The sequence below is a fragment of the Bubalus bubalis genome, chromosome 12 (genome assembly GCF_019923935.1).
Source record: "Bubalus bubalis isolate 160015118507 breed Murrah chromosome 12, NDDB_SH_1, whole genome shotgun sequence".
In the NCBI taxonomy this organism is placed as follows: domain Eukaryota; kingdom Metazoa; phylum Chordata; class Mammalia; order Artiodactyla; family Bovidae; genus Bubalus; species Bubalus bubalis.
The window spans coordinates 85,132,887-85,159,890 of NC_059168.1; the positions used below are offsets into that span (position 1 = coordinate 85,132,887).

At 43.3% G+C, this 27,004-nt stretch overlaps 1 long non-coding RNA gene across 1 annotated transcript; it reads right to left on the reverse strand.

Moving 5' to 3' along the window:
- Window positions 1–881: 881 nt before the first annotated feature.
- On the reverse strand, window positions 882–22,958 carry LOC123328621. The gene is made up of 4 exons (XR_006543580.2): window positions 22,811–22,958; window positions 21,563–21,674; window positions 14,502–14,627; window positions 882–3,419 (listed from the first exon to the last, which is right to left on the reverse strand). It is a non-coding gene; the product is annotated as an uncharacterized LOC123328621 (long non-coding RNA).
- Window positions 22,959–27,004: the final 4,046 nt, after the last annotated feature.

The window sequence follows — 27,004 nt, forward strand, 5'->3', positions numbered from 1 at the left end:
GCTTCCTGACCTGCATATAGGTTTCTCAAGAGGCAGGTCAGGTGGTCTGGTATTCCTATCTCTTTCAGAATTTTCTGCAGTTTATTGTGATCCACACAGTCAAAGGCTTTGGCATAGTCAATAAAGCAGAAACAGATGTTTTTCTGGAGCTCTCTTCCTTTTTCAATGATTCAGCAGATGTTGGCAATTTGATCTCTGGTTCCTCTGCCTTTTCTAAAACCAGCTTGAACATCTGGAAGTTCACAGTTCACGTATTGCTGAAGCCTGGCTTAGAGAATTTTGAGCACTACTTTAGTAGCGTGTGAGATGAGTGCAATTGTGCGGTAGTTTGAGCATGCTTTGGCATTACCTTTCTTTGGGATTGGAATGAAAACTGACCTTTTCCAGTCCTGTGGCCACTGCTGAGTTTTCCAAATTTGCTGGCATATTGAGTTGCAGCACTTTCACAGCATCATCTTTCAGGATTTGAAATAGCTCAACTGGAATTCTATCACCTTCACTAGCTTTCTTCATATTGATGCTTTCTGAGGCCTACTTGACTTCACATTCCAGGATGTCTGGCTCTAGGTCAGTGATCACACCATCATGATTATCTGGGTCATGAGCATCTTTTTTGTACAGTTCTTCTGTGTATTCTTGCCACCTCTTCTTCATAGCTTCTGCTTCTGTTAGGTCCCTACCATTTCTGTCCTTTATTGTGCCCATCTTTGCATGAAATGTTCCCTTGATATCTCTAATTTTCTTGAAGAGATCTCTAGTCTTTCCCATTCTGTTGTTTTCCTCTATTTCTTTGCATTGATCGCTGAGGAAGGCTTTCTTATCTGTCCTTGCTATTCTTTCGAACTCTGCACTCAGATGCTTATATCTTTCCTTTTCTCCTTTGCTTTTTGCTTCTCTTCTTTTCACAGCTATTTGCAAGGCCACAGAGTAAACCATAATTCAGTAGTCTGCTCACAGTCTTAACTCCCTCACCATGAACTAACCTGTCCCTATACTGGGATGGTGAGTGTAAACAATGCTATTGATACCATTCATCTATTACCCTTCTTTTTAAACATATCTAAAAGGATCTTTAAGTTTTTGAAGAGTTTTAGAAGAGTGTGTGTGTGTGTGTGTGTGTGTGTGTGTGTGTGTGTGTATGTGTGTTTGGGGGGGGAGATACAAAACCAGTCAACATTATTTACACAATGAACTGTGTACAGTTGCCACTGGTGGAATTAGAACTGGTGACAAGTGCCAGTAACTCCTCCCCAGACTCTGAATAAAGCCATTAAATTGTATCCGCTCCTTGCACCTGTGTTAGCCTGCCGGCATTTCAGCATTTTACCTTTGGCAAGTTCTTAGCCTCTCTGATTGCCCAGTTCCTTTCTCAGGACTTACATACAAAGTGCTTCAGTTCCTAGAGCTGCTCGATTTTCATTTTATAATAATTGCCCAAGGGACCTGGGCTTCCTTGGACATTCTCTTCCAAATGCCCTTCACTTGACTACCGTGATGGGAAGGACATCCCATCCTCCTGGTATGCTTGGTAGTGTGGTCAAAGTTCTGTCTGAATGATTTCCCATTACATCTTACATGCCCCCTTTCCTGTGGCTGTTTACAGAGCCTCATTTTTTTCCTGTTCTATCTCATTTCCAAATGTCCCCTGAGCCACAGTAGCTGGAGACAAATGTTCTCTTTCCCTGGCAACTTTCCCCTTGGGGTAAGAAACCGTTTCACGCTCACTAGACATAGCTGATGCCTAGGCTTTGTATATTCAAGATGGGGTGATATTTTCCAGATTGTTGATTGTTTCATTTTATACAATATAACAGCATCATTAGTTATATTTATTGTGTCTTTCTACTTGGAAACAGTATAAAGATCAAAGTTTCACGACAGTATGTCCCACAGTGAGAGTCACAAAATTCATCATGGTTGCTGATAATTAAGGGCCTCACAAAGCGCCAGGCATATGTTACATATTTAACATGCTGCACAGCAGTTGTTTCTCCTTGAACTCTACGGGATAAGTTCTGTAAGAATCCCATTTCACAGATGAGGAAGATATGTGGACATTTGTGAATCTCAGCTGGTCAATGGTAGAGCTGGCTCTGAATCTTCAGCTTTTGCTCTGGTGAAAGAGGTGATCTGGACCCAGAAAAGAGTCAGTAAATTCTGAGCAGCTTCATCCTTAGTAAATCCTAGAATTGTTTTCGTTACTTTCTTGCGATGCAAGCATACTATTTATTTTATAATTATGCATGAAGGTAGTTTCAAAATTGAAGTCTGTTTTTACTTCACGTTACTTCAGAATCACAATGAAAATTGGTTTTGGTAATTCTTCCTAGATTCATAAGCAGGACCACACGGGTGCCAGTGATAACCATCTCCAAAATTATTATGAACACTTCTTATAACACACAAAGTGACTAAGGCCATATCTTGGCAATGATGTCATGAGGGCACTTCCTGCTGTTTTCTTTATTCTTAGCCCTTCTTTAAGAAACGCAGATCAATTTGAACTTTTGAAGGATAAAAGTCAGTAAAAAGACGCTCAATATCTATACACATCTGTATTAAATAGTTCACTTAATTTTAATGAACTGCACAACATCTGGTTCCATAGAACACTTCAAAATTTCCATCAAGTTCTGGTCTGACAAAATCTCTCCTGTATTAAAAAACCAAAAAGCACATATATTCCCGGTTCACTGAGTCATTTGATAAAAGCAACAGGGTGCAATTTGTAAGCAGATGGAGAGCTCATTGAATGGACTGGCTAGGTTCCCAAGATCTCGTGACCACTTCGATTTCTGTCCTGTGGCTACCAAGTCACTCCCAGAGCCCAGGGCAGATCAATCAAACAGAGGGGAATGCAGATTTTCAGTACTTTCGAGGGCAAAATCACAGTGATACATTCTTTTTCTCTCATGAAGGAGGTCACAGGGGTAAGTGTGTGCCATGGCCTGGAAACTGTGCATCCACAAAATGAAGCGGTCCCTTCCATGTGGGAAGGTCCCTTTATTAAAGCCAAGAGGACTCAAATGGTTCTGAACAGAAGTTGTTCTGATCCCACACAAAGACACCGTCAGGCAGTGAGTGACAGTGGAATTAGCTCTACCACTGCAGGAAAGGTCACACAGGTCCCCGAGAAGGTAGCACAGTCCCTCCAAGGTAGCGACACGGCTGTCAGGCGCTGGTGATGGCTCCAGGCTGATGATGCATTTTGCAGGGTAAGTTGAGGCCAAGGTCGAAGAGGAAATTTTGGGGGGAAGAGATGCTAATGATCACCTAGCCACAACCATGCTCTACTTTTTCCTCCATGAAGGAACTGCAGCTCAGAGAGCATGATATCCAAGGTCATGCAGCCAAAGTCACAGTCAGATACAGGAAAATAGGTCCCTGCCCTTGAGACTTGAACTGCAACGTCCCAGATCCTGGGAGGAGAGAGTAAAGCAAGAATTTAGCATTAGCTTAAAGACCAGGGCCATCAAGATAGGAATCAGTTTGTGCTAAAACCTTGCAATCCCTCTGCTGGCTGCAAAAATGAAAAATTGTAGGCATATTAATGATTTATTGGGGAGGAGGGCGGGTGTCAGTTAGATACCATAAAAGTGATTACTATCCCACTGGAGTGTCAAGAACCCTGCATAGCCCAATGGGCTCGCTTGCAGCGGCTGCTCTCTGCATTCTTGCTGACAAGGCTGTAATTGAGCTCAGAGAGGCCTGTGGGTTGAGTGGAGGTGACTTGTAAATGCAGAAACCTGCTCTAAGGAAGTGCAGTCACATCTCCCATTACATCTTTAGCTTCAAAGGTAATCATCATGAACTTCACGCCAGTGCTCCTTACAGGGGGAGTGATGAGCGCTCCCAGGGCAATTAATGATTGGGGCTAAGCAAGGAAGGAGAGGAAATGGAACTTTCCTGAGGTTTTCCAGTCACTCAGTTATATATAACCCTTTATGGGAAATGCTTCTAAACATGGAAAGTGTGCCAAGGCTTTATGCCTGACATCGCTTCCTGCTTTCTACTAGTTTTTGTTTTGTGTTGCTTGAAATCAATCCGGATTTTTTGAACAAGCTTTGCCTTTCTTGCCCAACCAGGCAAGCTTGGTAATGAAATGGCAGTAACAACTTGCAGATTTTCAAGCAATTTCACAGACTTTTTTTGTGTGTAGTCCTTATAGCAACCACATGAAGTATGTATTTTCTCCATTTCCAGATGAGGAAGTTGTCATTCAGAAAGTTTCAACAACTGGTTCAAAGGCAGTTTACTTGACCACAGTTACACTCAAGCCTTAGCCTCTGATTCCAAATCCAGAGGCTTGGGTCTGTAGAGTAATGGTGATGCTGCCACTTAGGAGAACTGCCCCACCCCCATCCTGCTGACCCAACCCTTCTTTTTTTTCTTTTATTTCTTTTTTTTTTAATCTATGCCAGGCCTTAGCTGCAGCATACGTGATCTTCCATCTTCATTGCAGCATGTGGGATTGTAAGTTGCAGCATATAGCATCTAGTTCCTTGACCAGGGACCAAACCCAGGCCCCCTGCTTTGGGAGTGTGGAGTCTTAGCAACCGGAGCACCAGAAAAGTCCCCTGCACTTTCTATTATTTAAAAATCTTCATGTCCCTTGATGATAACAAAGTTTGGATTTTATGTGTGGTATTTCTAGAAATAAAATGAAGAAGAATTCCCATCTTAGCATAAACATATTCTATGAAATAAACTATCTGGGTAATTCATTATCACTTGGGCTGAGATACTACCCATATATATATAATATCAAGACTTTATTCTACAAGTACAATTTTAAAGGACATATGTCAACAACTTAAAAAGCCTTGAAAAAAAAGGCTATCGTCTTCACTGTGATGATCATTTGATGGCATTGAGTTTAATAATCTACATGTGTATGGCTCTTTATGATGATTTTAACCTCTTTTTCATTCATATTCTTGATTGGTACAGAAAACTGATTTTAGGAAAATCATGAAATTATTCACACATTTTTTTATTTCTAGAATCCAAACATGCATGATGCTTGAACTTCCTATAGATTAAATGCAAGTCTGATACTTAAAAAAATGAATGTGAATAAATGGATTCTGAGATAGACAATTTCCACTAATATTTAATTGGTTGCAAATTTTGCTATCTCAAAAAGTTTCTGCTCTCTGCTTTATTAAGGAAGTTCTGTCATTATTCAGTGTAATTATAGCTTTGGGGAAATTTTCCCAATAAAAGCTTAGGAGGGAAAAAAAAGGAAGCATGACAAGTAGTGATAAAAGCTGAGTTAATAGTTCTGTTTCCACATCTTCTCAGACTACTGATCTTGTAAGTTTCTATGACCTATATGAGTAGTTTAGATGAATGTTCACAATTGATTTAGACAAGAGACAGTGTCAGGAAAGCAAACAGATTTTTCTATTCTTAACAATTTCCCTATCTGTTTGAGCATTTCCTGAATTCTTTGGTTCACTCAGCTGATTAACATATACTGTGTATATGGAAAACATCTGCACATTTTCTGCTTTTGCCAGTTTCCCAAATATTTGCTCAAACTCAATATGAGACATTCTAGATCTATTTGAGAAATAATCATTTTTGATCCATTTAGATCCAATGTTGTTGAAGCATTTGAATTTCTGACAAGATTGCTTCCTATCTGTGTGGTTCCCAACCATGGCTCAGTGATTTGAAAACTATTATGCATAAAGTGAAAGTGTTAGTCACTCAGTTGTGTCCAACTCTTTGCGACCCCACAGACTGTAGCCCACCAGGCTCCTCTGTTCATGGAATTCTCCAGGCAAGAATACTGGAATGAGTAGCCATTCCCTTCTCCAGGGGATCTTCCCAACCCAGGAACTGAAGCCAGGTCTCCTACACTGCAGGCAGATTCTTTATTGTCTGAGCCACCAGAGAAGTCCAAGAATACAGGAATAACTAGTAATTCCCTCTCCAAGGGATCTTCCCAACATAAGACATGATGTATTTTCAAAGGTCAAATTGCCCTCTCCACCTTTTAGAACATCTTTCTTCTGTGTTTTCTTATATATTGACTGTAAGGCAGTTGGATATGATCTGAGATATACCAGCCAGTGCAAAGGTCTTCCTACAGCTCCTAACGTCAGCCCCAGGGGATGTTACCAATATACTTTGAATAACCCTGTGACCATTTTAAAGATGAGAAACTCAAGACTTAGAAGAGTAATAGGTATCCCCACACGCTTGGTTCCAGCAAAGGAAAATACTAAGAGAACTTCTGTCTCCTACTTCAGAGTACTTTACATCCTAACAGATAATCCTTAAATATTGTAACAGCTTCCTTTTTGATGTAGTAATGTTCTGTTTGAGAAGAGGGATACAGCTCTCAAATCAGATTCTGTTCCATTACTAGAGAGAAATGGCAAAAGGCTCAGCTACCAAATGATTAAAACTTTCCACTTGTATCAACTGTCAAGCTTCTAAAAATATTTCACCACCAGTCTCTTCTTTCAGTTGAGACACTGAAAGCCCCTAGCAGAGGTCAAAAATGGCATCTGTGGGTAAGTAAGTGAGCTGATTGTCCCCTCAGCACCCAGAGTAAATCTAAATAAGCAAAGTTGGAGGACTGGGTTGGCCCATTCACCTGATCGGTACAACCAAACTTATTCTCCATTCCTGATTCTATGACACGCACCTGAATATATAGCTGAAAACAAACAAACAAAAGCAACATTGAGATCATTATATATTTAAATATAATGATTTATATATATTTATTGTGGCTCTAGCCTGGAAAATCCCATGGACAGAGGAGCCTGGTAGGCCGCAGTCCATGGGGTCGCTAAGAGTCAGGCATGACTGAGCGACTTCACTTTCACTTTTCACTTTCATGCATTGGAGAAGGAAATGGCAACCCACTCCAGTGTTCTTGCCTGGAGAATCCCAGGGACGGGGGAGCCTGGTGGGCTGCCGTCTATGGAGTCGCACAGAGTCGGACACGACTGACACAACTTAGCAGCAGCAGCAGCTTTGTGGCTCAGACAGTAAAGAATCAATCTGCAATGCAGATGATGTGGGTTTGATCCCTGGGTGGGGAAGATGCCCTGTGGAAGGAGATGACAAGCCACTCCAGTATTCTTGCCTGGGAAATCCCATGGGCAGAGGAGCCTGGCAGGCTCAGTCCATGGGGTCACAAATAGTTGGACACAACTGATCGACTAATACTTTCACTTTCAATAAATATTTATATATAAATTATAAAACAAAACAATGTGATTATATTCTAAGCTGATCAAATTTGGCTCCTTACTACCTGTTTTTACAAATAAGTTTACTGGAACATAGCTGTTCCCATTCCTTGACACCATTTTCTACGGCTGCCTTCACAGAATAATAGCAGAGTTGAGAAATTGCAACAGAAATCATATGACCCACCAAGCCTAGTATATTTCCCATCTGGGCCTTTCTGGAAAACATTTGCCTATCCCTGCCTGGGGCCTTATACTAGAGCAATATCAGATTCTCAACTTTTTCAGCATCCTCATGTAGTTCCAAACCTCTTTATAAGTGTTTCCTTCTGCTTCAGTTCAGTACAGTCGCTCAGTTGTGTCCAACTCTGCAACCCCATGAACCACAGCAGGTCAGACCTCCCTGTCCATCACCAACTCTCAGGGTTTACCCAAACTCATGTGCATCCAGTCGCTGATGCCATCCAACCATCTCATCCTCTGTCATCCCCTTCTCCTCCTGCCCTCAATCTTTCCCAGGATCAGGGTCTTTTCAAATGTGTCAACTCTTCACATCAGTTGCCCAGAGAATTGGAGTTTCAGCTTCAATATCAGTCCTTCCAATGAATACCCAGGACTGATCTCCTTTAGGATGGACTGGTTGGATCTCCTTGCAGTCCAAAGGACTGTCAAAAGTCTCCTCCAATGCCACAGTTCAAAAGCATCAATTCTTCAGCACTCAGCTTTCTTTATAGTCCAACTCTCACATCCATACATGACCACTGGAAAAACCATAGCCTTGACTAGATGGACCTTTGTTCACAAAGTAATGTCTCTGCTTTTCAATATGTTGTCTAGGTTGGTCATAATTTTCCTTCCAAGGAGTAAGCATCTTTTAATTTCATGGCTGCAATCACCATGTGCAGTAATTTTGGAGCCCAGAAAAATAAAGTCAGCCACTGTTTCCACTGTTTCCCCATCTATTTCCATGAAGTGATGGGACTGAATGCCATGATCTTAGTTTTCTGAATGTTGAGCTTTAAGCCAACTTTTTACTCTCCTCTTTCACTTTCATCAAGAGGCTCTTTAGTTCTTCTTCACTTTCTGCCATAAGGGTGATATCATCTGCATATCTGAGGTTATTGATATTTGTCCCAGCAATCTTGATTCTAGCTTGTGCTTCATCCAGCCCAGCGTTCCTCATGATGTACTCTGCATAGAAATTAAATAAGCAAGGTGACAATATACAGCCTTGACGTACTCCTTTTCCTATTTGGAACCAGTCTGTTATTCCATGTCTATTTCTAACTGTTGCTTCCTGACCTGCATATAGGTTTCTCAACAGGCAGGTCAGGTGGTCTGGTATTCCCATATCTTTCAGAATTTTCCAGTTTATTGTGATCCACACAGTCAAAGGCTTTGGCATAGTCAATAAAGCAGAAATAGATGTTTTTCTGGAAGGCTCTTGCTTTTTCAATGATCCAGCAGATGTTGGCAATTTGATCTCTGGTTCCTCTGCCTTTTCTAAAACCAGCTTGAACATCTGGAAGTTCATGGTTCACGTATTGCTGAAGCCTGGCTTGGAGAATTTTGAGCATTACTTTAGTAGTGTGTGAGATGAGTGCAATTGTGCTGTAGTTTGAGCATTATTTGGCATTGCCTTTCTTTGGGATTGGAATGAAAACTGATCTTTTCCAATCTTTTGGCCACTGCTGAGTGTTCCAAATTTGCTGACATATTGAGTGCAGCACTTTCATAGCATTATCTTTTAGGATTTGAAATAGCATAACTGGAATTCCATCACTTCCACTAGCTTTCTTCATAGTGATGCTTTCGAAGGCCCACTTGACTTCACATTCCAGGATGTCTGGCTCTAGGTCAGTGATCACACCATCGTGATTATCTGCATCATGACAATCTTTTTTGTACAGTTCTTCTGTGTATTCTTGCCACCTCTTCTTCATAGCTTCTGCTTCTGTTAGATCCCTACCATTTCTGTCCTTTATTGAGCCCATGTTTGAATGAAATGTTCCCTTGGTATCTCTAATTTTCTTGAAGAGATCTCTAGTCTTTCCCATTCTACTGTTTTCCTCTATTTCTTTGCATTGATAGCTGAGGAAGGCTTTCTTATCTCTCCTTGCTATTCTTTGGAACTCTGCACTCAGATGGGTGTATCTTTCCTTTTCTTGTTTGCTTAGTAGTGGTTGCATATTGTCTTGTGCTCATGGTCAGTGGTGTCCAACTCTTTGAAAACCCATAACTCTAGCTTTCTAGGCCCCTCTGTCCATGGGATTTTACAGGCAAGAAAACTTGAGTGGGTTGCCATTTCCAACTCCAGGAGATCTTCCAGGACCCAGGGATCAAGCCTACATCTCCTGCATTGGCAGGCAGATTCTTCACCACTGAGCCACCTGCGAAACCCTGTGAAACATATACACATCTCTCATCAGCTGGGACTTGGTCACATGACTCTACCCAACTGCATGAGAATCTGGGAACTGAAACCTTGATCCAAACCGAACTCAGAGATCCTAGGAGTGTAGCATGGATGTTGGCTATCTACCAATAACTCTTGTTCTCTTTCCATAGTGTCAAGTTGTTGCTGGAATGTGCTTGCCCAGCCAGGGACCTGATTTCTCAACTTCCCTTGTATCTAAAAGTAATCAGTGAAACAAATTAAGTGGGTATTCCCATGCCAAGGTAATGCAGGGGCAGAAACACCCACTTCTCACTTGAAAGTCAGATGTTGAAGATGGTAGAGCCACAAGATGGAAAGAAACTGGGACTCTGATTTACTGTTTAGAGGAGAGTCTACCCACCACTGATTAGAAAAGCACACTTTAGACTTTGGTGAGTGCCAAAGAATTGATGGTTTTCAACTGTGTTGCTGGAGAAGACTCCTGAGAGTCCCTTGGACAGTAAGGATATCAAACCAATCAATCCTAAAGGAAATCAACCCTGAATATTCATTGAAAGTACTGATGCTGAAGCTGAAGCTCCAGTACTTTGGCCATCTGAAATGGGAAGAGCTGATTCACTGGAAAAGACCCGGATGCTGGGAAAGATTGAAGGCAGGAGGAGAAGGGGATGACAGAGGATGAGATGATTGGATGGCACCACTGACTCCATGGACATAAGTCTGAGCAAATTCCAGGAGATAGTAAAGGACAGGGAAGCCTGGCATGCTGCAGTCCATGGGGTCACAAAGAGTCGGACACAGCTTAGCAACTGAATAACAACAGACTTTCTGTGCAAGAAAAGAATTTCTATTGTGTTTAGTCACTTGGATTTTAGAGTTTAGAGCATCTTCCACAGTGCATTATAATATTACAATATTTTGTTCAATATTAATGAGAATACCACATCAAACTCTCATTAACTATATTCACTGTCTGTGTCTGTTCCATTTCTTGGTGCCACAGGATGGACTGAATATATGCTGGGTGAATATCAGAGTAGTAGAACCATGCGTACAAGGGAAGTGGGCTTCCCTTGTAGCTCAGTCGGTAAAGAATCTGCCTGCAGTGCAGGAAACCCAGGTTCAATCCCTGGGTTGGGAAGATCCCCTGGAGAAGGAAATGGCAACCCACTCTGGTATCCTTGCCTGGAAAATCTCGTGGATAGAGGAGCCTGGTGGGCTGCAGTCCATGGGGTCGCAAAAAGTCAGACACGACTGAGCGACTAACACACACTCATACTTAAAGCCATGCGTAAATGCTGTAAGAACTCAGAAGAAATAGTATTACTATAATTCAACCTAGGAATTTTATATTTATTTCTAAATATGGGGCCATCTGTGTAATAATACTATACGAAACATGAATATTGCATTCGTTACATTTTCTGGTTAATCTCACACGGACCTTTCTGTTCTATTCCACTCTGCACGTTCAAATAGTGCTGTCTGTGCTGCCTTGATAGACACCTCGTATATTTTAAAGAGGAGACCCTAGACTCTGGGAGAATTTATGAAGAGTGACTTCAAGGAGAAAGATCAGCTTACAGGCAATAGGGGCTCTCGTTCAGACCCCAAAATGGTGATTGTATGGAGAACAGAAAGGCTTTCTTCAAGCTGTCATTTTAAAATATCCACACTCGATCCCTGTGACAGCCAGAGCTTTTCCCACCAACATGGAAACCCAGAGTGTTGATCATTCTTAATGACAAGACGAGTTTCCAAACAGAGCTTTTCCTTCATAAAAGGAGCCAGTAGATGAAAACTTGACTTGGCCAGCTCACTTTTCTCTACCTCTTCTCTTGCAGCAAAACTTTCCCCTCCTTGCTCTTAGCAATCTAAACAGTTCCTCATATTCTTTTTAGCACACTGCATTATGTTTATGTGTCTTTGTAATGAGTGGTCTCTCCTCCTAGAATTTGTATCTTGAAGATTGAGCTTCTTTCTTATTTGCCCTTCTCCTTTACACAGTGCCTCCTATATAGCTGCAAATACAAGACCTATTTTGAATTAGTTGTCCCTAAGTTAACAGGAAACTGGAGAAGAAAAACTATGTCTGGTAATGGGATAGGAAGAAAGACAAAAAGTCATTGAGAAAAAGAGTGAGTCTCAAAAGCGCAATATGGTGAAACAAGTTCTGGGCTGGAGGCAGAAGACTCAGACGCTGGCCCCAGCTTGGCCCCCAACTCAGTGACCTTCGGCATGCCAGATGATGCCTTTCTGCGTCTCAAGATCATCATTCTAGAAATGGTGGTGTTAGAGGAGATGACCTCTACAGATCTCTTGTGTTCTACAACCTTCTTCTAGAGAGAAAAAGGCCATGATTTAAAATAAGACAGGGCTATCCACCAGTGATAAGTCTTCTGTTTTGTCCACTGATTTTAGTAGATGAGTGTGAGCCCCTGAAATAAGATGAACCATCAGTGAGGTTTCCCAGGGGAAGGTGGAAAGCCTCTTATAATTCTAAACTAGAATGTCTCCATGGTCATGAAGATAGGTAAAGACCAGAGCCCATTGAAGCCTGCAGTGAGTGGAAGAGGGCCTGCCTATTGAAGCATAAGCAGATCCTTTCTTCCCCTGTGCTCTTTGATCTGACAATCAAAATATCTTGATAGGCAGTGCTGGCTATGGCTTTGCAATTATGGAAAACTGGCCAACCCAGGGCTGGTTCCCTCAAGAGTAGAAAGAGCAATGTGACTGTTCATTCCAGTGGGCAGACATTCCACATCCTCTCCTGCTAGGCTTTGGGAAGAGAGGTCAAGCTTGTTCAGAGATACAGGGATTGTTTGGCTTAAATAGGAAATTGGGTGAGAGAAACACTGCTCCAGGTAGAACAGAAATTCCACCTGCCCTGCTCTGGATGGTATCCTCATTTAGCAGAGACCCAAAAGGGCAGTGGTGAAGACAGGGTTCTCTCCCTGGGGGAAATCCTTTCTGGGTTTCTTGAGCTCCAGAGTTTATGAAAAATCCAGGCAAAGAAGAAAGCCAGAGTGTTTGATATTGGGTTTAGAGTAGTCCCCTCAGTCTCTCCATTGCAGCAGGGATTTTTGTTGTTGTTGTTTTTCTTCTTATCTGTGAAATGATTTTCACACTGGGCTCCTCAGTTTTAGGGATTTATAAATGTTTGGGGAGAGGGGTATCACAGGTTCTTCTTAATCTCAACTGTTTAAAAATATGCATATATTTCTAGAAAAACCCACATTTAAACAAAGGGGCCCACAACTACAAGTGTTTGGAAACCAACAGATTAAGTGATTTCCTAATCCCTTTCCAACTCTAACATTTCTAACATTTTGTGAATATACTACGACATTCTTTCTAGGGTAGTGAGTTTGTCGATTATCCTCAAATGGAACAGACCTGCTCCCAGCTCAGGACCTTAGCTCTGCTTTTTCTTCAGTCAGGATGCTGTCCTCCAGATTTCAAAATCTTGAAAGATTTTGTTCACACTGCACCTGCCGTACAAGGTCCACCCCAACCACACTTAGATACCACACCTACCCTGCATCCCCGACTCCTACACAGCCTCACCCATTTCTACTTCTCCTTTTGAACACTTTCTACCGTGCCATATAATCTGGTTCAAAGATTCTGGTCTGGCCAACCCCTTCCCCTAAAATGCATGCTCTCGGTAATCACAGGTGTCTAGGAATCTTTGACTAGCCCAGCCTGCTCAGGGGCCATACCACTGATGAGCAAACAATTAATAATAATGATTTAATGAGTATGATACTCTTCTTCGATTGGCCAGTTTCCTGCGTTTTTCCCAGAGATAAGTATGCAAATGCAGAATTTACTTTGATAAGTAGAAAAACAGCCCCACTTTGGGAAATAAACTGTTGAGGCAATGGACTGGTAGAACAACCATGCAATGATTTTATCGTCATGGGCACATCTCCCTCCTCAGCGCCACGTGGGACCGTGAACCATTGCATTCCTCTCTCTCCTCTCTCATCTCCCTACAGCAGATTCTGCCAACCACATGATCCTGGCACAAGATCACAATTCTGAGAACTCTGAAGAGTGGTGTGTGGTCTTTTCCTCTTCCACATATCTAGCCCAGGGATCCGCTACACTTGAATGTACAGAGGAAGCACGTGATGGGGGTGGATCTCGATAAAATGCAAGATTCTGACTCAATAGGCCGTTCGTGCCCTAAGACTCATCATTTCCTACAAGTCCTCAGATGATACCAGTGCTGCTCATCCAAGTATCACACGCTGAGTGGGCAGTTTCTAGAGTGCTGCTCAAGGGCAAAGCAATGTTTCTTTCTGTTGTCAGTTTTCTCATCTTAATATGGACATAATCATTATTGCAGAAGATGATTGGCAAGGATTAAATGAGATCACAGGCTCTTAATCCCTTATCCAAAATCCTTGGGGCCAGATGTATTACAAAATCCAGAATATAGAATTTTTAAGAAGTGATATGGTGCATATGCAATTTATTATGTGGCAACTCCCGAGGGTTTTGGGGCATCAACCTTTAATCAAATGTGTTAATATTTATGCAGCAAAATATATGAATTCTATACCAAACAGGAAGACTAAGCATTATAAGTAGCTAAAGTTCTCTACTCAATGTTCTGTAATAACCAGTATAGGAAAAGAATCTGAAAAAGAATGGCCATATGTGTATGTGTAACTGAATCACTTTGCTGTACACCTGAACGGACCCCACATTGTAAATCAACTATACTCCAATATGAAGTAAAAATTAAATTAAAAACATAAATAGCTAAAGTTCACATCAGGTTTTGCTGCCAAATATGTTCAGACCAGGTAAGAGTTGCCAAAAAGCTTTCAGTTTTCAGAGCTTGTCAGATCTTGAAAGCCTGGATAAGGGCACTATACCTGTGCTTGGCCCGTGAGTGCGTCATCTCTCTGTTGAAAAGGCAGGACACACATCTTTCTTCCTACATATCATAGGTATGAAGGCAAATCCTCAGAGACTGGGACCAGACGTGGAGCAGCACCAACCTGGAGCACAAAGTGACCAAACCAAAGGAGAAGTCCGTGAACTGGACCGGAAGGGTTCAAGGTCAAAGCCAAACCAGCACCTAGAATACCTCCATACCAAATCCTGTCAGCACTCTAAACCACACATGTGTGCCTCAACACACACACACACACACACATGCTCCCACTCACATGCCTAAAATTATCAGGACCTGAGGCTAAAATTGGGGTCTGGCAAGAAGCTGGAAGCAAGAAGCCAGATAATTTCTGAGAAATTATTCCTTTAGCTCAAAATTCCCCTTTAGCTCATAAAATTAAACGAGAATCTCTCCGTGGATTTCTTAAGAAATACATCTCTTAATACAATTCTTAAGAAATACATTGCTTAAATGTCTACTTAAGAAAACGGGTGCTGGACAGAAGAACAAGTCATCTCATAGCTCCTCATTTACATGGGCAATAAGATGTTTGCAGGTGTGGCTCATTTTTTCTTTTTCTTTTTTGATGCTCTTAAAATTGCAGCTCTTTGTGAAGATTTGAAGATGAAAATTTTACATAGCACTAAAAAAAAAGGAAAGTAGAACCACTTGTCAATCTCACACTCTGCCATCCTATTTTTTAGGACCCAGGCTTCACAACCAAAGCTCACAGCCAAATCGAAGTGCAGGCAAGACACAGGGCCACCTGTGATCTGTGGCTTCAGTGACACGGCCAGCAGGCCCTGGCCACGTGCTGCAAAGAGAGGTAAGACATCCTGAGGAGCCGGCTGAGGAGCCGAGATCTGATACAAGTCACAGGTTCACACAGGTTCTCTGAAATGCACTATATTTGGCAACAGCAACTGGACTCGGAGGTTGTTTCAGAGACTAGTTTGGACACTGTATTAGGAGAGGTAGTTTGTGTGATGGTTATGAGCTTGGTTTTTGTAGCTAACCTACCTGAATTTGATGCTTAACTCTACTATTTGCAAATAATGTTACCTTTATCTAGGCATTTCAGCTCTAAGTTTCAGTTCCTCACATGTAAAAGAAGGAAAATATGGATAAATAACAAGGTCCTATTGTGTAGCCTAGCAAACCATATTCAATATCCTGTGATAATGGAAAAGAACATGAATGTACGTGTGTGTGTGTGTGTGTGTGTGTGTGTGTGTGTGTGTGCTGTGCTAAGTCACTTCAGTCATGTCCCACTCTTTGCGACCCTGTGGACTGTAGCCTGCCAGGTTCCTCTGTCCATGGTATTCTCCAGGCAACAATACTGGAGTGGGTTGCCATGCCCTCCTCCAGAGGATCTTCCTGACCCTGTGATCAAACTCTCCTCTCTTCATTGTAAGCGGGTTCTTTATCACTAGCGCCACCTTGGAAGCCATATATATATGGAAGCCACATATGTACGTATATATGTATGTATGTATGTTTGCGTGTGTGTATAACTGAAACACTTTGCTGTACAGCAGAAATTAACACAATATTGCAAATCAGCTATACTTCAACAATTTTTTTTTAAGAAAAAGAGTCTATCTTAAGGAAATAAAGGACTTAAATACAGAAAAAAATAAAAGAAGGATAATATAATAATAGGACCTGCTTCATAACATTGCTGTGATTGTTAATGGAGTTGATACACGTGAGGTCTGAGAAGAGCACAAAGCAGGTACCCCTGTGTTCATTGCTTCTCTTTTGTTAATCTAGCTCTTGTTCCTAGAATCACTTGGGTGGAAAACCAGTCCCTGTTGACTGCCCCCAAGAAGATGGCACTTTTTCCCGACATGGAGGGAAATATTCCAGGTGGGGATGGGTTATCCTCTCACATCTGCTCCAGAGCTCCGAGTAGATCCTACTCACAGGACAGATTTACCTACCAAGCCCTGCACGCTGTGCTCGTTTCCTGACGTACTTTCTCTCACTGGGTAGATAGTCATTATCCGCATTTCATGGGTGAGGAAACAGATGCTCCCTGGATTTGTCAGACTTGCCTAAATCTACACAACTTGTTAAGTGACCAGGTCACATCTGGAAGCCATGTCTAGACATAGTTTCAAATTCCAGATTCGTTCCATCGACTTCAGTCTCCAGGACTGTAAAGTTCATTTCAGTTCAGTTGCTCAGTCATGTCCAACTCTTTGTGACCCCATAAAGTGCAGCACGCCAGGCCTCCCTGTCCATCACCAACTCCTGGAGTCCACCCAAACCTGTGTCCATCGAGTCAGTGATGCCATCCAACCATCTCATCCTCTGTTGTCCCCTTCTCCGGGACTGTACACAACTTGTGAAATCTTCATCTGGAAAGTTTAAGGACACACCTAGGATCCCTGCCTTTTTCAGGAGAAAGGGACAGGGCAAGGGAGGAGACTGATCCCCAACCACCAACCGGAACACAGAAACAATGACCCCAAAGCACACCATCCATTATCACTATGGTGTCATTATATCCAAGGCATGTCAGTGACAAAAATGGGGATCCAGGAGAACAGCAAAATGTAAGACAGAGCATCAAACCAGATCAGTCCAGCTCTCCAGATAACTCACGACTCCAGACTTATTTTCTCCATTTGCAGCCCAGTTTGCAGACAGTATCTGGTCCCCCTCTGAGCTGACTGCCGAGTGGAAGCCAGTGACCAGCAGACCAGTGTAGACAACCTTTCAGACTCTCGCCCACACAGCTCTGGATCCAGTGGAGCCATGGAAAGGAAAACACTCTTCCTTTCAACAGCTAAATATTTCTGCTTGGAGCCCAGGGGAGGTGCCCCTGGGCCTGTGTGGTCCAGCAAGTGTCTCCTTGGCTGTATGAAGAAAGAGAGATGCTTGCCTACTGCTCATCTGTGTGATGGGGAGAAGCAGGCAGTTGTCCCCATGTGTCCCCCCACCTCACCGCACCCCAACTGCAGCTCCTATCGGCTGGGCTACAGCACAGAAGCAGCAGCCCTGGGATCAAACACTTCCGAACAAGTAACCTGTCACCTGCACCCCCAGCCCAGAAACCAAAACTCTGGCTGAGAATGCAGTGGAACACTTCTCAGCAGAGATCCAAGTTGGAAAAGATTGTGACAAATGTGGACAAAATGTCTCTGTAGGAAGAAAAGGGAGCGAGAAACACTTAGGGTCATTCTAAAATAGTCTTTGCAGGTTCGCAGCTTTGCTAAACCAAGGCAGTACGTGGTGCTTTGGGTTTCCTGGCAAGCTGATCAAAGGGTGTTTACGTGGGGAATAATACATTTTCGTAACAAATGCTCAGCATGTCTGCAAATATTACATTAGAGACAGCACAGGTCCAGGTGGGGTGGTGAGGGAGGGCACGTGGCTGGGCTAATGGCCTTTCTCTGGCTGCTGCAGGAGCTGGAGGAGGTGACTGTGGGGACCTAATGAATCTGATAGCATCTTCGAGTCCAGGCTGGGAGATGACTCACCAGCCCAAGACTCATTAGCTCAGGGTCACCCAGGGACGAGGAGGTTCCTTTCAGAAAGACAGGCCCAGACGGCCAGCACCCTCCTTGAATTTCAATAACTCCTTTAACAAGTAGAAACTGACTCTAGAAGATTTGCGTTGGCAAAAGAGGAGCTTTATTGCATCTCATTAGGAGCAGTTTTCTTGATTTCCAATAAGATTTGGGGAATTTTAAAACTCTGGGTATTAAGTGGAGTCAGAGTTCTTTTGTTTCATTCACTATTTTTGCCCTGAAATGTTGGCTGCCATGTGCCAGGTTTACACAATTCTGAGCACAGGGGCTTCCATGGGAGCGTCCAGCCCCTACTGGAGTCAACCTCTGCAGCAGTTGACATTTGAGTCCACCTTCCTTGAAACTCCTTCTCCCTTGGTTTTGGCAACACTATCCATATCTGGGTTTCCTCCTGCCTGTTGGACCATTCCTTCCACACTTTCTTTCCTGCTCTCCACTTTCTCTACATCCCTTATAAGCTGGTGATGATCTGATTTCTTCTCCAACTCTGCTGAACTTCTCTGCATTCCCTCTCAAGGCTTAGATCTCCATATCTAGACTGAGGACTTTCATATCTACTCTCTAGACCCATCCTTCTCCCAATCTAAAGTCCCAGGGAACCAACACCCTGTGTACAAGTGTATCCAGTCATCTATCCCACAATAGGCCCTTTCCCTTGGTCTCCAATCCTGTTGCCATCTTGCATTTCCATCATCCAGGAAGTCATCCACAGACTTGGGAACGTTTCTAGACCATGCTCTCTCCTCCACTTGCCTCAAATATTATGACCCTAATAAAAGGTCTCCCTGCCTCTAGCCTCACTCCCTTCTTACACTTTTATAAAATGTAATCTGATCACTTGAGGTCATATGGAACACTCCTTTGGATCTTTCAGGAGCCTGGGGAACCATTTCCAAACACAGCAGTCCATCATATAAGGCACTAAAAATCTAGTCCCTATGTTATTTATCACAGCACCTTCCCTTTAGTGTTAATTCTGACCTCCAGTCCAGCACAGCCACTTATAATTCTCCCAAATTGCCTTGATGTGCAAAACTCTTATCTTGAAACTGAACTACTGCCCCCCCCACCGCCTTCATCCTTTCTCTCTTGTTCAACTGTCACTTCAATTCCTCTACCCTAAATTCCCATTCCTTTTCTGCCAGAATTACCTTCTTATGTCCCCACTGAGTTCTTCCTCCCATCACATATTCTATCAAGTTTCATCACACATGCTTACATGCCTGTGGTTCTGCTCCCTTCCTGCTGTGTGATCTTAGCTAAGTACTTCACTTTTCTCATCCATTAAATGGGTGTAGCCACACCTGTCTCTAAGCACTATGCTCTGGATTAAGTGAGCTGATATGTTTAAATCCCTTAGACCAGCATCTTGCCAGAGTAACTAGCACATAGTAGGGTCTCAGTAAGTATGGGCTCAAAGAGATGGAATAAATGATTGTAATTTTGTCCATCTCCATATGAGTTTGTCAGGGCTGCCATAGCAAAGTACCACGGACTGGGTGGCTTAAAGACCAGAAATTTATTTTTCTCATAGTTCTGGAGATCAAGTTGTAACAGCAAGGTGCCAACCAGGTTGGTTCCTTCTGCAGCCTCTTTCTTTGGCTTGTGGATAGCCATCTTCTTCAAGTGTCTTCTCTTGGTTTTCCCTCCACATCTCACCATGTCTTAATGTCTTCTTATCATTAGGATACCAGTCAGATTGAATTAGAGTTAATGCTAATGACTTGTGCATACATGAGTGCTAAGTTGCGTCAGTCATGTCCAACTCTTTGAAACAGTATGGACCATAGCCCACCAGGCTCCACTGTCCATGGGATTCTCTAGACAAGGATGCTAGAGTGGGTTGCCATGCCCTCCTCCAGGGGATCTTCCTGATCCAAGGATCGAACCCATATCTCTTAAGTCTCCTGCATTGGCAGGCAGGTTCTTTACCACTAGCACCACCTGGTTTAACTTTATCTCTCTGGTGATTCTGTCAACAAATACAGTCACATTCTGATTTAGAAATTTAACAATACATATATATTTTAAGGCAACACAACTCAGCTCATAACAATCCACATAACTCAACTTCTGCAGAGTCAAACATGACTGAGCACACGAGCACACACAACTTCTGCAGATGTTTTGCTTTACTCCCTTGAGAAGTAAACAGAAGAGACCTGAAAGGCCCAGGGGTTAAAGGCATGATGGTGTGATATGCAGGTGCTTGTTTAAATATGCCCTGAGGTCTTGGGTAAATCTCACTGCCTCTCTGGGCTTTGGCTTCGAATTCTGCAAAGAGAGGAGATGGACTCTGATTCATGAGTTAAGTCCCTTTCAGCTCCGATTTCCGGTGATTCTATGTATAACAAATGCATATCCCCAAAGTTAGAGCATTTGCCTCCTTGTACATTTGTACCAGGGACCTCCCACTCCTTTGTCTGGGTCACCGTTTGACTCCTGAGTTCCTGGTGGGCTTGGCTTATCTGCTTGGAGATAACTTTGTCTTTTCACTTCACCAAACACTAGATCTCAAGTATATATATTTAATCCCATATTCTCATTTGTTACTGTGCACTCGTTTTGCTCTAAAGTTTTAATGTGAGTTGAAATCTAAAGATAAAACCCTTTTCAAACATAGAAATCAAGATAGCATTAACCTTGAGGGGTGAACCAAGAAGGAACACAGAGGGACATCCAGGGTAAGGGAAATACTTGGCATCTTCTCAGTGGATGCCGGTCATGCAGGTACACGTGTAACAATGCACCCACCTGGCTAACTAGAGAGATTTGGATACTTCACTATATGCAAGTCACTCCCCAAACAAAATGGAAAAAAGTATCATCAGAATATAGTGCGTTTGGTGACAGTCACTGGGAAAATGCTGACCTATCAGGTTTTCTCTGAGAAGCTAATGCTGTGTCATTTTGAAATGTGAATTGTAAATGCTGTGATCCAGAAATGGAGGGAGAGAAATAGTAGAAGAAAGTCTTTCCCCAGGGCTCTTTCTATACATTCACTGTCTCTAAAAAGTGAGAGGAAAAAAAGAATGTCTTAGGTGAGCCGAGAAAGTGTTAGGTCTTTTGAGTCTGACCTACATCAATATCCAGAAATGCTGCAGAGATTAAGTCTCCAAGAAAAGAGAGGGAATATAGGTCATCAGAGAAGGTTATTAGGAACATGTAAAGAGTCCCAGCTCCACTCTGGAAGGAGTTACCATGGAGACGAAACTCCACTGAAATTTAGGTCTGTCTTCTTGCTCCGGATATTCCTCGCCCCAGCAATCATGGTTGGTACTCAGAGAGTCTCAGACTGTCTCTGCTACTTCTGGCCCATGAACTAGAAAAAAAGTCACTCTGACAGATGCTATTCTAAGGGCTTTAGGCGTATCAACTCACTTCATCCTGAGCACAACCCTTTGAGGTAGGCATTGCTTCACCTGTTTGATGAATGAGAAAAGTGAATTAATTAGCCAAGATCACACACACACACACACACACACACACAGGTACTCACAGGTGGTCAGAATTCTAAAAGGAGCAATCTCCAAATTCCTTTGGCTCCTCTCTTCCTGAAAACTTGGTGTGATGGTGGCAATCTTGAAACAGCAGTGAGAACCTCCCTTATCCTGTGAAGAATAAACCTTCTTTACTTACCAACCTTGCTTCCTCCAGGGACCTTGAATTCATTCCTGCCTCCACATACTTGGAAAGTAGCACTGCAGGCAATATGACTTTTCTAAAGTTATTCATGCCAAGTATTCATTATTGTATCAAGGACCACCTCTTAGGGTTTGCTGTTCAATAAAGGAACTGTGATTCTGTCTAAGAGAGCAAAGTCACAGGGCATGTTTTCCAACATGGGCAAATAATTGTGTATGGCTATTAGCCTTCATATTTGTGCCACAAGGCAATCATCTGAATTACTCTTACATTACCCGTTGTTTTCCTGAGTACTTAACCTCAGGAATGGTTGCTCAGGATGCCTGCCTTCAAAAGGGAAAGTTAGAACTTCTTAGAGGTGAGATGCCTGTTTGTCTTCAAGTAAGAAAAACTTAGGGTCATACTAAAATCTGGACACAAATGTTTATAGTAGCTTTCCGAATAGAAATGGAGGACAGATTCGTGGTTGCTATAGGTTAAGGATGGAATAAGAGTGGGAGGGGATTGGTGGTGGTGGTCGTGGCTCAATCATGTCCGACTCTTGCGACCGCATGGACTGTAGCCCACCAGGCTCCTCTGTCCGATTTCCCAGGCAAGGATACTGCAGTGGGTTGCCATTTCCTTTTCCCAGGGAATCTTCCTGACCCAGGAATCAAACTCAGGTCTCCTGCATTGCAGGTGGATTCTTCACCAGCTGAGCTACAAGGGAAGCTGGAGGGGATTGGGTGTGCCTATAAAACCCAACAAGAGGGATCCTGGGGTGGTGGAAGTGCTCTGAATTTTGGAAATTTCTCTTTCAATGTCCAGATCCTGGTTGTACTATAATACTAGAATTTTTCTAAAATGTTACCATGGAGGGAAAATGAATACAGGATCAACCACAGGATCTCTCTGTATGATGGCTTGTAACTGCATATGAATCTACAATTATTTCAAGATAAAAAATTAATTTAAAAACCTAGAAAAAAAGAAATGTGTCTCTGATAGACCAGATAGTATCATAGGGCATCTGGCTGGGGAGATGCTTGGTGAGTGAGGAAAGGTCCACCCACCAGGGACCACCTCTTAGGGAGTGCTGCAGAATAAAGGGATTGTGACCTACCTGAGACAGCAGAGGCATATGACTTGCTGCTCGTTGAAGGAGCATCTGGCCCAGGGAAAGACAAGCTCACCTGTTTCAACCCCAGGCTGTGGGGGAAAGAGACATAGAGAGAGAAGAAAGTGAGAATGTCCAATGGCCATTGTCTGCACTTTCCCCTCCCTGTATCTTTTATTAGAGCATAAGGGATCCCTGACCCTCATGCTCCTTTGAGAGTTCTGGAAGGCTTCAGCCACCCAAGCTGAGCCGTATCAACACTGAGGCTCAGTGTCCTGGGGAGAGAAGAGTCCTGAGCCTTGTCCTTCTGAGACACCTCATTGAATTAAACCAACAGCAGGTCTAAGGAGAGGATGCCAGCATGGCCACCAAGAGGGCAGTGAATGACTCCCAGAGATCAGAATCCCAGCTCAAGACACCCAGCTCTTCCCTTCTGCAAACACTCTGACAGGCCTTGGTAAGGCAGAGCTGAGAAATGAAGGGAGCTTCCTGGGGGGCGGGCATATCGATGTGTCAGGAGGATCTCCACGAGAAGGTGCAGAAGCCCACTCTCCCTTGCCTTGTGTGTGTATCCCTTATAACAAAACTGTCATCATAAGCACAGTGCTTTTGTCTGAGTTCTTTGAGTTGTCAGTTCAGTTCAGTCACTCAGTCGTGTCCAACTCTTTGTGACCCCATGGACTGCAGCACACCAGGCTTCCCTGTCCATCACCAACTCCTGGAGTTTGCTCAAATTCATGTCTATCGAGTCAATGATGTCATCCAACCATCTCATCCTCTGTTCTCCCCTTCTCCTGTCTTCAGTCTTTCCCAGCAACAGGGTCCTTTCCAATAAGTCAGTTCTTCGCATCAGGTGGCCAAAGGATTGGAGTTTCAACTCCCGCATCAATCCTTCCAATGAACACCCAGGACTGATCTCCTTTAGAATCGACTGGTTGGATCTCCTTGCAGTCCAAGGGACTCTCAAGAGTCTTCTCCAACACCACAGTTCAAAAGCATCCATTCTTCTGCACTCAGCTTTCTTTATAGTCCAACTCTCACATCCATACATGACAACTGGAAAAACCATAGCTTTGACTAGACAGACCTTTGTTGGCAAAGTAATGTCTCTGCTTTTTAGTATGCTGTCTAGGTTGGTTATAGCTTTTCTTCCAAGGAGCAATGGTCTTTTAATTTCATGGCTGCAGTCACCATCTGCAGTGATTTTGGAGTTCAAGAAAATAAAGTCTGTCACTGTGTCCATTGTTTCCCCATCTATTTGCCATGAAGTGATGGGAGCGGATGCCATGATCTTAGTTTCTTGAATGTCGAGTTGTAATAACAAACAGTAAAGGCTCATGGAAACTCCCAAAGGCATGGCCATTTGGTCAGAGGCAGGAGGTGTGGGGATACACAGCACAGCTGACTTCTGAAGTAGGATGGATGTGCAGAGGTCAAAGCCTTAACTCCTGGATCCTGATGTTAACTGCAGGGCCCACATCAGAACTGCAGTGCAGTCTACCCAGCTGTGGTGAAAACCAAAAAGAACCCCATTCCAAGCTCGAGTTCTACCGACAGGCTTCTCAGCAGGTCGGGAGTCACTTTCTGTGTCCCATTGGCACCTTAAAAGGGCTTCTACCTTAGTTTCTGGAATATACTAGAGAATTCATTTGTTTACATGAAGGCTTCTCCGACCAGACTGAGGTTACTCTTTAGGAAGGACCAAGGGCATATCAGGGTTTTCCTAATAGCTCAGCAGTAAAGCCTCTGCATGCAGTGCAAGAGATGCAGAGACATGGGTTCAATCCCTGGGTTAGGAAGATCCCCCAGAGAAGAAAATGGCAACCTGCTCCAGTAGTCTTGCCTGGAAAATTTCATGGGCAGAGGAGCCTGGCAGGCTATAGTCCATGGGGGTCCCAAAATAGTCAGAGACAACTTAGCAACTAAACAACAAGAGCAGGGGCAAATTCAGGTTTCATGTTCAAACTGAGTCCTTTATAATGTAAATAGGCACCCTCTTTACATACATGTATTTTACAAACCCATGTGAACATGCTTCCAGGGCCCCTCCCAGCCTGGGAAGAGGCCAGGAGTGCAGCAAATGGCCCTGAAGCTTAGGCCTCATTAGCTTCACAGCAAATCTGCTTCTGGTATCTAATTCCTCACTGGCATCTGGCTCACAGTGGACATTCACAACCTGTTTAGTGAAAAAAAGATTAAGCGGTACAGCCATAAACACAGATACAAGTAAGAATAAGGCATTTCTTAACTTTACATTTAAAACACCATTTGATTCCTTCTATGTAGATGACAAGCACTTTTCTCCCCCCTTGGGAATGACCTCACTTGTTATTTTTCGCCTGAGTCCCTCAAGTGGGACTTAGGGGGATTTATAGGCTGTGGCGACCGGGTCTAAACACACAGAAGCTGGTGAAGTTGGTCATCTGCTATTTGCAATCAGATTAGAGAAATCCCCCCAGGAACTTGGATTTTCATTTCCATGTTAAATTGCAAAAGAACTAATGAAACAGAGCTAAAATGCAAATTTAGGGCACATTTTAAGTAGAGAGGGATTTAAGGTCTTTGTCTCAGAGCCAAAAGCTTTCTCTCCATGGAGAATACAAGTCATTACATTGCCCTGGCATTTTCTGGGGTTTATAATATGATTGTTGCTGTTGTTTAGTTGCTAAGTCAGGTCTGACTCTTATGCAACTCCATGGACTGTAGCCCGCCAACTCCTCTGTCCATGGGATTTCCCAGACAAGAATACTGAAGTGGGTTGCCATTTCCTTCTCCAGGGGATCTTGACCCAGGGATTGAACCCGTGTCTCCTTCATTGCAGGTGGAGTCTTTCCTGCTGAGTCACCTGGAAGCCCCTTATCAAATGATAGTTATAGGCTTTTCCACAATCATCCAGCACTAAGCCAGGTACTATGTAGCACTTTATGCTTCTCAAGCCACAGTGAATTCTAGAATCTTGAATACCTTTTCCGTTCACTCTCTTTCCCTTCCTACTGTCATCACCTTGGGGAGGCTCTGGAAGCAGGTGTGAGATCGCTAAGGACCCCTGGATATGAGGTCTAGGTCCTGCTTCCCACCTCCTGTTTCTCAACAGCTGCATCATCTCAACTTTTCCAGTCCTCCATGGCCTCCATGTGTCCATAAGATCTTGGTACTCAAAAGCTTCTGCCATCTTGGCATCTTCCCATACTCTTGGCACCATTTCCAGCTTGTTCTGTATAAAATGCATGTGTGCGTATGTGCTTAGTAGCTCAGTCATTTCTGACTCTTTGCCATCCTTTGAACTATAGCCCCCAGGCTTCTCTGTCCATGGGATTTTTCAGGCAAGAAAACTGGAGTGGGTTGCCATGCCCTCCTCCAGAGGACCTTCCCAATCCAGGGACTGAATCCATGTCTCCTGTGTCTCCTGCACTGCGGGAAGATTCTTTACCTGCTGAGTCATCAGGAAAACCAAAACAGGAACCTCAAGTGTTCATCTCAGGTAGGTGAACAGTGACACCCACAAAATTATTTGAAGTCACTAGTCTGGGACTAAGAGACTAAGTCTGGAGTCATCTCTCTCCACTCTGGGATAAGACTCTGCTACCAAGAGAATAAATCCATAAAGGTCTCCCTACAGCCTAGAGAACCGAAGGCCTTCATGGCACCTGAGAACAACTAAAATGCTCCGTTTGGTACCAAGGTGCAAAAGGCCCAGTGAAGGTAGAGAGGTCATCCCAGGAAGTGCAATTAGGAGGTGGAGCTCATACAAAGATAAGCATGGGATGGCCAGACAGTAAAGTCAACAGGTCATATGCAATATAGGGGACTATCTCTCTGGGGAAGAGGGGGCCCCTTTGGCCTCCAGGATTCTAGGAACTCACCTCCAAATAATTAAGATGCTCTTGACTGGTCAAGCTCAGAAGGAAATGTGCTCCTCAGACAACCTTGCTCAGGTCAGCCTTTGTGCCTCCAAACCTCCACCCCAGGCAGAGCTGATGAAATGGTCATCGGTGTTGGGGTCAGTGAGAGTTCAGAGCGGCCTGCCACTCTCGATTCAGAGCCAGAAAGGCTGGATTCATTTCAATTATGTTCACAAGACTATGAAGTCATCCCGGATCCTAATCAGCTGATTAAAACTCATCACGTTCCATTTCAAGAGAACTTGAGTGTTTGGAGGGGAGCAAAAAATGCTAATGATTTGTACATGATTGCCTCATC